The 13934-nt window shown below is 39.6% G+C and overlaps 1 protein-coding gene across 7 annotated transcripts in view; it reads right to left on the bottom strand.

The window, feature by feature from the left end:
- srcap (Snf2-related CREBBP activator protein) overlaps window positions 1-12929 on the bottom strand; it is a 121389-nt gene extending 108460 nt beyond the window's left edge. For 5 of the 7 annotated variants that reach the window (XM_035404435.1, XM_035404438.1, XM_035404439.1 and 2 more), the window contains exon 1: window positions 2303-2317. The gene's annotated coding sequence lies outside the window, so the exon portion shown is untranslated. Of the gene's footprint in view, window positions 1-2302; window positions 2318-6778; window positions 6853-12693 lie in introns of those variants that run through there. The other 2 variants (XM_035404436.1, XM_035404437.1) reach the window with 2 other exon arrangements.
- Window positions 12930-13934: the final 1005 nt, after the last annotated feature.

Here is a 13934-nt window from a genome sequence, read left to right as displayed (position 1 = left end):
TTCGCTTTGCACGCACACACAAGCCTTTCTTCATAATTCCAGTTTTGACTGTTAAAGTCATCAGGCAAAATTGTATAATTTGACCTGATTATAAAATATCACTTACACTGGGCTATATTATGATATACTTTCAAGTCAAAAGTTTGACTACACCTGCTTAAAACAATTTTTTCATGATTAATATTTCATTATATGATGTGTGTGCTTAATAACGGATAATCATAAGTGAATTGCATTCACTTATTTAATAAAAATGGAAATAATTTATTTTGTATATTGTAACATATGTTTTCATTTTCAAGTATTTACAGAAACTTATGTTGTAATGTAAAAAAAAAAAGCTTATGTAGCGATGTAAAACACTGTCAATAATGAATAAAACCAAGTTTCTGTTCATGATTTCCATTTTTATTTAGGCTAATAATTAAAAAATTGAATTAGCTTATATAGGCACACATATAGGTCTAATGAAAAAAATAGTGTTCAATTGAAAAATTATCTAGGAATGTAGGCTTTTGTAACTAGAGGTTTAGCCAAATTATTACCTGAAGCTCCTTGGTGGCTAATGTCAAAATCATAATTGCACAATGTGCAAAATGCATGGTGCAGAAGTTTTGAGGGGCGGAGGCACGGCCATTGCTCCTGATATTTTGCGAGGAACTTCTGGGGGGCATGGACTTTTTAGTAGGTCTGCTGCTCTCTCTCTCTCTCCTTGTTAGTATCCTCGTCATCTGACGTCATGATTATTTTCTAACTGCAAGGCTGGTCAAGTGACTGGCTGCAATAATAGGAATTATTTGCTACGTTAGCAGTCTATAGTCAAACACCTTTGCAATGGTCACTTTGCTCCAACAGAGTGCGCGCGATTCAAAGTTTGAACAGGGAGTCTCCGTAGCGTTTGAGTTACTGCAGCTAAATTACTCCATCAGTTATTCACACGTCTCATAACGAGGCTAAATCGCATGCGAGCTACTACTACGGCTAACTACATACACAAATTTATCTCATTAGGATAAACCCCTTGAAATGCATCATCTCGTAAAGTTACCGAACATGTTTTACCGTTTTATATGTTAACATTACGGTCACATTTTTGTGCTTGATTATTACTTCCCATTTTACCTCAGCAATGCAGCGTTACGCCTCGGTGGATAATAAAGTACCACTGCGTATCAGTGGATGTTGAGTGGGTCGGGGAGGGGTTACAGAACCACAAGCACAAGGTCGTAGCATCTGGTTCAATCAGAGGGATGTAGTTTAAATACCGAATAAATATACGGTATTGTTTTGTATTAATTGGTTGTTTTCCATAATTAAATTACAATATTTTTTTTTTTTCTGCGTAATTTCAGCTGGCATTTCGTACCTGCGTATTTTGACCAAGAATTGCATGGTTGGTACACAAAATGCGTGCAGGTTGGCAGGTCTGGGTATGAAATGCAACTATCGGCCCGACCTCATTAAATAACATTAATGCACAAGGTGCATAAAATCTTGGTAAACCAGTAAACGAATGCCAGGGGTGTCTCCATTTTTCCTACAATAACAATGCTATGGGTTAATGCGCATCATTTCTTCCCAAACCAGTTTAGTGCAAACCACACTCCATAGGTGTGCTGAACATTCAGAATCGATTCCACTGGTCAACACGATGAGAGAGCTGACCATGCCCCATAGTTGCACCGATTGGTTGACCAAAATGAAAGCTTGCCGGCAGAATTATATCAAGGAGGCAAGTCACTCTCACATCACCTGCGAATTTGGAACAAATCAAACAAATTTAAACTAGGGAGAAAAGGAAAGCACACACTTTAGGAAATATGGGGGTGTCTGATGCACCCAAATATATATTAAAATAAATATACGTGAATAAATGAGTAAATGAATGATAAAAATTAAAATGGGGAGGAAATACATTTGACAGTGAAATCTCAAACGTCTTCAAACATCATTAAACTATATGTAGTGCAGTAAATTAAAAAGACCCAACTGTAAGCGTTAAGCTATATGTAGTGCAGTAAATTGAAAAGACCCAACTGTAAGCGTTAAGCTATATGTAGTGCAGTAAATTGAAATTACCAAAATGTAAGCATTAAACTATAGGCTACATCCATCCACCCATTCATTATATATGCCCGCTTAGCCTGAGCAGGATCGCGGGGGTACTGAAGCCTATCCCAGCGTGCATTGGGCGAGAGGCAGGAATACAGCCTGGACAGGCCGCCAATCTATCACAGGGCACACACACCATTCACTCACACACTCATACCTATGGGCAATTTAGAGTCTCAAATTAGCCTACCTGCATGTCTTTGGACTGTGGGAGGAAACCGGAGTACTCGGAGGAAACCCATGCGGACACGGGGAGAACATGCAACACACAGAAAGGCCCCAAGCCAAGATTTGAACCCACAACCTTCTTGCTGTGAGGCAGCAGTTCTACCCACTGCACCACCGTGCCGCCCTAAACTATAAATAGTGCAGTAAATTGAAAAGACTAAACAGAACAGAGCACAAACAAGAATTGTAGCCAGCCAGCATGCGTTCAAGAATGTAGCAAACATTACTCAAACGTCTTCAAATACAGTTGACAGCTGGGCGCCGCTACACGTGTTGACTAATGCAAATACGGGGCGTGGTTTGTGCTGTGCGCTAAATCTTGTTGACCAGTGTTGAAACTGCAGGGCGTGGTTTGTGCTAAACTGGCTTGGGGAAAAATGACGCGTATTAACCCCTTTGCACAAGCCCCCTTGTGGTCTGCATGCAGGCGTGCCTAGATTGCCCAACTCGGACATTCATTGCTCCTGCAACTATGAGTGGAAACAAAAAGTTTTAGATATGTTAGTACACGATACACTAGAACAATGGTAAATACTGTGTTTCTTCACTATTTTCACGCAGGTGTGTCCATTCAAAAAGCACCCCCTCCCTGCAGTCTCATCTGCAACTATACTCCCAGCATGACACACTGGGCATCCATCTGGAAGTTCATAAAAATATTCTTTCACCACCAAAAATTTGGATTCCATCATAGCAACAAAATAAAGCCAATAACAGCTGAAGGTATGCTAATACAGCAGTATTAAAATGCTTCTAACTGAGCAGCAAAATAAACAGGAATTTCTGTGGAATTACACCATGTCATTCTACCATAAATACCTGCGACTAAATATGGAATAAATATACAGTTTATATTTATATAAACTGTATATACATGTAAAGATGTTCCTTTCAAGATTCAGTGGTCATTTATTGTCTTGAACAATCCGTTTAAATAATAAACATGCAAATAGAAAGCGGGGTAACAACGTCCACACACAAAAGCACCCTTCTATTTAACATTCTGATTTGACTGATAACTCTTAAGCCGCGTTTCCACCAAAATTACCCGGAACTTTTAGTCCCAGGAACTACTTTAAGGAACTAAAAGGTTCCTTCAGCCCATGGTTGGCTGCGTTTCCACCGCGGTCTAAAGTCCCGCGAAGATTAGGCAAATTAGCCCACTGACGTATGAAAAAACGACGTTGTCGTCGGTCCATCTGTCCTATGATTTCTTCTGTAACCCCATACTACCACCGAAGTAGCCTACATTATTTTCTAATAACCGGGACAGCCCAGAGGGGTTTATTCCACTTATATACAAAGGGGTTACCAACAATGATTATATACGGTTACTTTTGTATTTTTTTTTTTTTATCGATTTAATCACCTGGAATTGAAATATTCTTCTGCAGCCGTTTGGGCTTATTTTACCGTTGTCAAGCAAAACTGTCGTTGGTAGTTGAACTTGGACCGTTGTTATGCAACAAATATGATATAACAGGCCAATAGTCAGATTGTAACTGTTTTATATATCCTCTCAAACACATTCATTATGTTTTTATGCGAACATTCGCTTTCATGTCTTGACATCCGAAGCGACCGAATGCATTCACATTTAGGCTATATGTATAACTGGCAACAACAGCAGAAAACATGCACACGTTGTAAACTATTTGCTGTTTGATTACTTTCTCATCGTCAATTCCATATCGCAAATCGCAAAATGACAAGAATAGAACGAAAACTCGGACTTGCGTGACGATTTAAATTAGTAGTGGTACAGCCACCGTTTGCTTTCCTTCGAAGTTACTGCTAGCCGAGCAGCGAAGTGTGCCCTCCAGATGCGAACCATGCACCATAAATTAGTCCATAGTCTTCCTGGTCTTTTTGTGGAATTGAAGAATGGCAGAGTAAAATTACTGCAGTCTGAAAAAGCTAACGGGACGATTACTAGAATTAACCTGTTATTTTACCCTGACAAAAAGTGCGGAAGGTGATTTCCAGTTTGCTTTTACTGTATCACCAATGTGAATTACGCAGAACTACCGCATACCTCACATAACTGTATCAAACGTTTTGAGTCTATTACAATGGGCTAACAAAGAAAATCCGGAAGAAAATATTCAGCAACCGAATTAATCCGTTTGAATGTTTTGGTACGTAATATGCTGTCCCAGCACGAATGCTTTTTATAAAAAAAATTTATAAAACGAATACTAAAGCAAGAAAAGAACAGAAGAGCACACGTTATAATTCCACGACGTTGGCAGGCTATAACCAAAACTAGGCTACTGCGCCGCATAACATACAAGTTTGATTTGAAGTTATTATGAAAATAAATTGGTTTGCGCCTGCATATTTTTAAACATGGCGGCTGAAAACAAACACAAAAAAATGCTGCGAGTACTCGACCAATCAGAAATGTTCAGCGCTGCAAGCTCCACCCAAAAGGTTCCTGTACTTTCGGAAAGTACTACCCCCCGAGCAGGAACTTTTTGGGGGGTAAAATAAAGCCCCCGGAACTAAATTTAGACCCTAGTTCCTGCGGTGGAAACGCACTGAGTTCCTCAAAAGGTTCCTAGTTCCGGGGTAAAGTTCCTGCGGTGGAAACGCGGCTTTATTGTGTAGAGGACAGTACAAGCTTTCCAAAAGTATAATGAATGTTTCATTTGAATTTTATTAGAGTGAGAGCTCCGCGTATCTGCACATTTTTTTCAGCACAGCGTTGAGTATACACCGGTAACATTAGTGGGTCAGAAAAACAGGAATCATGAAGTCTCGCTAGGATGTAGCCTATACGGATTACTGTTTGTAACATTTCAATTATTCAAGTTGTCACATGTTTGATATTGCTACATATTTGCACTGGTTGTAAGAGACAACTATAAGCCTTTGTTAATAATGCTCAGCACATTTGTATTGGGGGGTAATTAACGGTCCTAACATGCTATAATTTACAACAATGCACAATTTCGATATTTTGGATAGGTTTTGAGACACTAAGGGACACCAGAGTACACTGCTTACTGTTAGCTTCATAGATCTTTGGTAGTGACAAAAATCACCCTCAGATTTTGCAAACTTGTGGTCAAGGAATTTACGATCCAGGACATGTAGTTTCACCTGCTATACATATATGCAATCTCTCAGAGTTTCATTTCAAACTGAAGGAGAACTTTTTTTTGTTGCGTTTTCACCAAGATAACAGCACATGTGGCTCTTTATTTCTACCTAAATTTTGAATATGATCCAACCTAAATTAGTATTATAACTGGTACAACTGTCTTGCTTCATTTGAATCATTTTCCAAGTCTCTGTGATGCTCACACCTGGAGTTATAAAGATTTAAGCACCCACTAAATTGGCATGGATTGGTTAGATCTGGCATATGCAAAGGGTTAAAGTAGCTCTTTCCTTGTGATCATTTTATCAGTCAGTTCAGTTTTGAATATACAGAGCAAATTAATTTGAAAGCAAATATAAATTGCAGACTGCCTGCTGCACAAACCGACCACATCAATATGCCACCCTGCATGCCATGGCTGTACCACCAGTCCTGAAAAGGGGACACACTGATATTTCAGGAATGTGTTTTCAGTTGGATGAATATGAAGAAACATTATAAAGTTATGTTTAACTTTGTTGCATTACTTTAAAGTTGTCATTAAAACTGTGTTCATTAGAATTGCAAGATCTTAAATTGTTATTAATAAAACTTTCATATTTTCATATGGTGCATCCCTTTTTGCCACTCTTTGCCAACTAACCAAAGGCAGGTTATTCTAGGGCATTATTAAGTCCAATTGCGGGTTATTTGCTGTTACGTCCATCTGTTTTCGTGAACATTTCATTTATTTTATTAGTGTGGACGTTTTTCCCTCACATCAAAATTTACACTTGAACAAAAATTAGCGCTATTTATATGAGGCCTTTTTACTGAATGTAGCTTATAATTTTAATACATTTTTAAAAATGAAACACGTTTTTCATTGTCAGACTTATTGTTCTTAAAACTTTTTTGTCATTGCTGATGAACAATTATGTTCCAAATGACAAACATTTTCCCTATTTTAAAAAAGCGATTAGGCTTCTCTGTTACCTTTCACCCTTGGTTAAACTTATGACAATATTTATATTCATTAATATAACACTGGTTACCATTCCTACCATTATGAAATAAATTCTAAACTCAATAAATTTGCCTAAAGTAATGTTCCTAGGGTGTTTTCACACTTCTCAAGTGGACAAGACCGCATTTTTGTCCATTGATTCTACACAGCTGCAGTGACTTAAGAATACCTGGCTTAAAAAAAAAGCAGCAGAATGGCAAAAAGTGAATCCACAGCTGGTTTACATTTTGGTTCACTTTAAAAATTAACTGAATTCAGTACTTTTAAAACTATATGTGAAAACACCCCAACAGATATTTCTCTCAGGGCAGGCCAAGACAGTTCACCTGACTGTGGTGTTGGACCAGACTCTTCTGCACTTTCCACTTCCAGGATGCTGAGTTAACGGCGCCCTCTGCTTCTACAAGGAAAAGGAGAATGACATTTACTATTATTTTATTTCCTTTATTAAATCAGTAAACTATTTTGTCAACTTGAATTAAGTTTAAAAAGGCTTACACATTTACAAAAGGAAATTTATCAGAGAATTTAAGCCGTCCTGACACCATTTTCTCCGCAGTATGACATTGAATGAATATCCCATAACTAAACTGAATTTCCTGATGAAGAGCAATGAGTGGAAGACCAATCTAACATTGGCTTAGTCTCATTTTAAATTAGTGTTCCACACAAACAGGAAAGCAGTGACCAGTGGTGTTTTCTTCAACTAAAATTGACAAAAAGATTTGTTAACGCCCAGTCTTTTGATGACGAAGACAATAACGTGATGAAAATGCGTTTTGGAACAATGACGATGACCAAATCGTTTTGCATTTTAAATGAGGAAAATAAAAATAAACGTAAACACACCAGCTTGCCTAAACGGGTTGTCCGTTGTCATTAACACATTTCAGGGCAGAAACAATGAATGTTAGCTGTCAGCTAAGAAAAAAGACAGACTAAAAAGCAAAAGGTCACCAATATAGTGACAGATCCATGAGACCAATTTGGCTTAAGGATGGCTCCAATCGGGATTTTTCTAGGCACTAATACAGATTCCATGAAAACGGCACCAGCCTAAAACAATATCAACCTACAAAGCAGTGTGGATTCAGTCTCTTTAAACTGTATAGGACTGGTGCTGGGACTGAAGACACGGACTTAATTACACTGTACGTGTGTACATCATCTTTGGACTGCTTTGGCAGAAAAAATAAGCATGTTTGCCAAAAAAAAAAAAGGAAATTTGTGAAAAAATAAGCAGGATTCTATTATGATCACAGTTACGTACATTTATTGTGTGTGCTCCAAGGCATTAAACAACCACCTTTTTCAAACAGGCTGTACAATGAGCATAAGGAAATAGCTGAATTCCAGTAGTTTGATGGTTCAATATTCAAATACTCTTTAAATCATTAAAAAATAAAGACTAAAAACCTTGGTTGTGTTAAACCAACAAGACCAGGTTAAAACCTAGTATATGGCTGGACCTAACACACGTGATCCAGCCAACCAATGGTTTAACTTCATAACTCGCCCGACCAATGGCGTAACTTCATCACTCAGTCAATCAGTCACAGACATTCACGTTTGTAGGGCTGGCCCCGCTGTTGTGGTTCAGCCAAAAATAAATCACATTTTAGCGCCTCCTCTGTTGATTGAAAACAAAAGGTGCTGGGTCGGGTCATTTGACAGACACAGCACCTCCACGTCATCCCTGGTGCACATCTTTTCTCCACTGGGAAAATAGCGAATAAAGTGAATTGTGAATTAAGTGAATAAAACAGAGATTGGCACTGGCCTCTTTGCAAGTAGAATATGGTGTTTATGTCAAATAACCTACAGGCCTGACATCGGCAAAAAATTGTTAACCTGTCAAGTTAGTTTTACCTATTTTTCCACACTAGCGTTTTGGAAGGATACAGTTAGGACAATGATCTTAGGTCCCTCTCTAAAAAGTTCACAAAATAACTTTTCACACTTAATTAAACTTTAGCGTAAATTAATTCAGTGTATTGATCTGGATCAAAAACTCATTTTAGTCACATTTCATGAAATTATGTGACTTGAAGGAAGGAGAGTTTTCTCTAGCATAACTGGCCTGTACAAAACTAAACTGCAAGGCCTTGCAGCAGAATCCCATCTCCAGGCACTGAACCTCCCAAGGACAAGAAGTTACAAATATTACATGTACATGTGTCTGTGAGTGTTCATGTTTTCTTTCTCTTCATCTCTTATACATTTCTAGAAGTCCAAAATGGTGAGCTTGGCCTCTCTCCTTATCCTCCCCCTGCCATACTGCCAGAGAGGAACTGGTTATGACACCATGCTGCCCAGGATTCTGAAAGCAACTGATAAAGATCAAACAATTATTTATGATTTAAAGTTTGCGACTAAAAGGTCACACTGCTTATTCAGTATTCATGCTATACGACCCAACATAGCCAATCATTTACTTTGTCAGATCTTACTATATGCTTATGCATTAAGCATGCGCCACTCAGACATAGAATTATGTACGTTACGCTTAAAATGCTTTTGGTTGAGACTACCCGTTTTCTTCAATTTGAACTTGTCCACCTTGTTCTGTGCAAGTGCCGAACTCATTCTGCCGAAATAAATCTATTTCTTATATGTATACCTTATCGTGCCTATTTATTCAAAGGGGTTTTCTTTGCTCAACAGCCTTAATGCCACTTAAACAAAAGTATTATAAATAGGGATTGACAAAGGTGGTGCGCACAAGTAGCCTACACATACATGGCAAAAGATTACAGTTCGCGACAATTTTATTGCATCAATTTTTAGGTCAGGGAGAGTCAGTATAAATGTAACATCATAAATGTAACACGCTCATTAACTTCGTACACTGCCGCCACAGCAGAAATTTCAGGTTTGTACACGTGCAATGTGTACAAAGTGTGTCAAAACAGAGAGCAATTTGACAACCTTTATGGGAAGTAGCCTATTTCTAAAAAAAAACTTTTTTTGAGCAATGTAAGAAAATATCTGTTCCAGAAGTAATTTTCAGATACAAGGCATTATTTTTATTTACAATAAATCTAATGATTAAATCATACATAATTTTATGTCACCTGCCCTTGAAAAGTTATCATGATTTTCAGAGTCAATTTTAACAGGAATTGTTTGAGAGGTGACCAGAAAACACGTCTCTGTCTGTATAAACGCAACAGCTGTTACACTTACGCAAAGTTCCTATAACAAACTACAGGCTTTCTGCTGTTTGAATGCCATCGAAAGAGAAAACGAGAGGGTTGGTACTCAGGGAAGTAATGGAAAGGGCTTAAGATTTGAAAAACATGTAGTGTCCTTTTGGGGAGACCTTAGGCATTTTAAATGGTGTTTAATATTTGTTAAAAGAAATTAATTGTAGCCATCAACATGTTTGACTTAAGTTAGTTCAGTGTTTAATGTTAAATGTGTTCAGTTAATTTGCTTGCTGCACTGACATGGCATCATCTTCTGGATGCTCCAAGAAATCAATGGAAAAGAACCAGTCACGTGGTCACAGCCATTTATAAGCACACACCAGATTGCTCTGTATAGTTGGTTATTTGCATTGTAAAAAAAAAAAACAAACAAAAGCAGCTTTCCTCACCAATTTTGAAGTTACCACAACTCATTTCACAGTACATTATGATGCTGCTTGTGCATTAGTGTTTGTGCAAAGGGATCAGCGAGCTGCGAGGCGGGAGACGGGGTCAGTGGGCTGCGAGGCGGGAGACGGGGTCAGCGGGCTGCGAGGCGGGAGACGGGGTCAGCGGGCTGCGAGGCGGGAGACGGGGTCAGCGGGCTGCGAGGCGGGAGACGGGGTCAGCGGGCTGCGAGGCGGGAGACGGGGTCAGTGGGCTGCGAGGCGGGAGACGGGGTCAGCGGGCTGCGAGGCGGGAGACGGGGTCAGCGGGCTGCGAGGCGGGAGACGGGGTCAGCGGGCTGCGAGGCGGGAGACGGGGTCAGCGGGCTGCGAGGCGGGAGACGGGGTCAGCGGGCTGCGAGGCGGGAGACGGGATCAGCGGGCTGTGAGGCGGGAGACGGGATCAGCGGGCTGCGAGGCGGGAGACGGGATCAGCGGGCTACAAGCTGGGATCAGTGAGCTCGGCTCAAGGTGCAAGCTGGGAGCTCCAAGCATGTAGCTTGCAGTTGAGGATTGTACCTGCTCTCAATTTTTTTTTTTTTTTTTTGGGGGGGGGGGGGGGGGTCAGTGCCACATCAGTACCTGTTGTCATGAACAAGTGTCAATTTTAAGACCTTTTTAACTTTGGGGAGAAATTAATCAAAAAATTCTTTTTTCAGTTGCCCTCACCTGGATTACATAGGTTTTAAGTGGGATTATTTAAAACACAACAGTGAAATTTCACACAAATGGGATAGGAGGTACATCAGGATCCATTCTTTCATAAAAAAGAATCAAACATTTGAGACCTTTTCATTTTAGGGATGAATAACAATATAAAATTTCCTCTTTTTTCAATAAACCTGTATTGGATTGCATACACAGTTTTGAGGGGGACTATCTGAAAATGCTACCGTAATACTTCACCTACATCAGGTCAGTGCTACAGCACTGTTTGTGTAGAAGTGTCAAAGGTATGAGACTCAATAAATTTCAAGGAGAAAATGCAATCAAATATGCCCCTTTATCAATTTGCTTATTACTGGATTTGTATATAGATGTTTTGGGGTTTAATTTGCAAACGGAGCAGTAATATTTCATCCACACAATTTCAGATGTACATTAGTTCCTGTTCTCTCATACACACGTGGTACAATGTCGAGACAATTAAAAAATAAAAAATTGCTTGTGATAATTGAGCATCTGATCTTTTCATATTAGATGGTAAGAGAACGTAACCTCAACTTACAATATAAATAAAAACTGTCACATTACCACCATTGTTCAATTTTCCCTTAAAGCCTTAGCTCACTTTTCGAAACACATTATGGCCTGCCCAAACGCTCAACGAAGACAGTGAAAGCACATAATCGCATCACGGAACCGATTTAAGGTGGACCGACGATTTCGAATCTGGAGCAGCGAATCTGGAACCAACTTCAGCGTCGTTTGTTAGCAATCGTCAGTCACACTCGCATGGCGGGCAAGCGGACGATAGGCCTGACTGCTTGAGTCCGCTCCCAGCGCGCTTTGCTTCCCGTCGAATCACTGTGCATACACGGCTTAACATTAGCCATTTACTGACGTCGTATTCGCTGCCGATAACCATAACTTACCTGAATGTAACCAAATCTTACCGCATTAACCCCCTGAATAACTCTGCAACAGTGGGTTCTACATAACTTACTAACCTTAACTAGTAGTGACGTTTTCTTTGAATATACACAGAAGTGGTGTGTTGGTCTAGCAGCTATTTAATGTTCGTAATCAACCAAGTATCATTAGATAGGAAGCAAAACTGTAATTCTGTGTAGTATCTGCAAATGCTTCGCGAATTCTTAGACATGATGCGCTTGGCTTGCCAAGGTAAACAGTTGGAGGCAGCAATGTAGCGGACTAGCTTGATGTTATGTCTTAACACTAGCAGAGCAACTCGCTAGTTAGCTACCGTTAGCTAGCTAGCCATATACCTAAATGAGCGCGTGGGTTATGTAATGCTCTCGTCTGGTCAGCTTTATCGTTCCAATGCAGGCCATTGGTTCGATGCAATAAAAACACAAGACATTTCCACCAAACATGCCGATATAATCTGAAATCCACTTCCCCACAACATTACACAGAAAAAGAAAGGGTACAAGTCCCCGTGACGTCATGGCGGAGGGTCAGAGAACTTCAAAAGACACTTTACCAGTCAAGATTTTCTCTTCTGATTTTGATGCGCAACCTCTGTCTAGTCTTTAATATATATGTATATTTCACAATTATACTGAAAACTTTTTTTAAATATTCGCTTAAACTATTTTAAAATTATTTCAAGTTGGGGAGAGTAAGGGGGTTTCAGTGACCCGCCAACACTCACTCAATGCAGCGACGAAGGGTAAAGCCGCCTGAATACTGATAACTGAAGAATTTCGCCAAGTCATTCTTTTAGGCAAGTGTGTCCGAAAGTGCATAACAAGTCGCGGTGAACAAATCCCTTAACTAATAAAGACATTTTCCATAAAGGTTACAGCAATCTGCCATAACCAAATGCGACCATCCATTCGAAGCCCCCCTCTGAAGTCCCCTCCTCCCTCTCCCTCCTCCCTCGCACCCCGGCCGTAGCCGCCATCTTAATTTCCCTCCTACCTGAAATTTCCGAGCCGTTTTCTTTCACTAAAAAGTCGATGACGGAGCCGCCATCCTCCTGAAATCGTACTCAATCCGTGATGGGGCTACTCCAAATCGTCTCTCGGTACCCAGCGAGACGTCCGCGGGACAGTGCGAGCGGGAAAATAACGAAACGGGAGAATGCGGGTTCGGCTCACTGAATATAGCGGCTGTTGGGAGGAGACTTCAGAGGGAGCGAAATGGTGGAGGAAGCCGCAGCTGGCAAAGTGCGGGACATATAAAACCTCGCGAGATGTTTGTTATCTCGCCAATAGGGAAGTAAGAGTTGTACTGGTGATTTGGCCATGATGGTAAATGTAGTCTTTAATATTTAGTTTTTTCTTTGTGCTATTCATAAACAGTAAAACTGAGATGGACGCAGTTTGATCCGCCTCTGTTATTTTCTGCTCAATTTAACATTTGCATTACTTAAATCGCAAATGCATACTCCCTCAAGACGTAAAGTTTAATGAGAATTTTAACTGCATTTTAAGTGTCGCGATGTAGGCTACTCAGTACATTTCTTCAATTCCAGAGGTATTTCTATTCGGGAACGATGAAATGAAGAAAGCTCCAAGTGGTGGAATAGCCCCGATAGCACAGACATCTGGCCAACATCGGCCCGACGATCTGAATTGTTTTTAGTATAGATAATGGATGGGATTTTTAATGGAATTGTCATTGTGAACGTTTACCATTTATGGTAGGGTATTTTGTGGTAAAGTGGGACACTTTTTGGCAAATCGTTCTGTAGACTATCAAATTGAGCCAAGACCTATTCAAATGATTTATTTTTCATTTAAATAGGGTCTTATTAGCATTCCTATGGTGAAATAAAAGTATCATTGGTTGTTTAATACATGTTATATTTCTATAAACATCAGCTGACACCCTTCTTTCCTGAAGTGTAATTTTCAGATTGAGTGGGACATTTTCGTAAACAGTGGGACAATATTTTATCATTAAAAACTCCTTATTCCGCATGTGATAAAAACCAATGCTTATTCGTATTATACAAATGTCAAAATGTTTATTCATGTAATTCAATAACAATATATTAAAATTGCATCAAAGCATCAAATCACTATATATATATATATATAATGTACACACACAAACTATATGACCAAAAGTGTCTGGAAACCCCTTGTTCTGGGGCTATTTTTCATGGTTTGGGCTAGGCCTCTTACTTCCTATAGCATACAATCACATTCTAGACA

Source organism: Anguilla anguilla, chromosome 2, assembly GCF_013347855.1.
Source record: "Anguilla anguilla isolate fAngAng1 chromosome 2, fAngAng1.pri, whole genome shotgun sequence".
Taxonomy (NCBI): Eukaryota; Metazoa; Chordata; class Actinopteri; order Anguilliformes; family Anguillidae; genus Anguilla; species Anguilla anguilla.
This window is presented reverse-complemented; position numbering and strand designations above follow the sequence as displayed.